The sequence below is a fragment of the Penicillium arizonense genome (assembly GCF_001773325.1).
Source record: "Penicillium arizonense strain CBS 141311 chromosome Unknown PENARI_contig310, whole genome shotgun sequence".
Lineage (NCBI taxonomy): Eukaryota > Fungi > Ascomycota > Eurotiomycetes > Eurotiales > Aspergillaceae > Penicillium > Penicillium arizonense.
In genome coordinates, this window is record NW_019173587.1 from 1 (window position 1) to 706 (window position 706).

The following is a 706-nucleotide window of genomic DNA, read 5'->3' on the forward strand; positions in this document are numbered from 1 at the left end:
AAAACGAGCAGTTCAGGCCCTTTGTAACGGTGTGGTTTCAGCCTTGCAAGCGAGCGATCCTCAAGCCTATCACGTTGATGGGAATTGATAAGGTCTCAGTATTGTTTGGCGCTCGTGGATAAGGACACGTTTGGATATTTCTGCTATGTATTGGTGCTCTCTACCAGTTATTTTCGCTGATTATAGAGAATGCGAATGCAATTGCGGATGAAATTAATCGGGTTCTGTGACGAAGTGTCAACGTTCCACAGCTGTTGATATTTCCAGCGCTTGGTTTCGAGACCTTAGGATCTGGCCGTAAAGCCCTCCTAACGTGCCCTGGTCTTTTATAATTGAAGATAAATAACATCTCTACTCAGCGTGCGGCATCTTGTCCCTCCCAACCCGTTAAATGCTACTTTATACACTTCTGTAATTTCCCACCAGCAGATCCTGAATTGAAATGGACGAAATGAGCGAGTATTGTCCGTACATGTTTCTTCAATGCGTGTTTTGTGCTAAAGTTAGTGACTGTGATTTCGATCTTGACCTTCACGCTATCTGGCAGAAGTCTTCTGGTATATCGACAACGCCCTCATGTCTTGCCACGGATCTGGATCCGCGACATATTATCCAGGATGAAACCGAGCCTGCAGAATATGGGACCGGGGGTCTCCCTTGAATGAATGTTTTTTAACCCCAATAACGACAATCTCTCCGGCTTCAA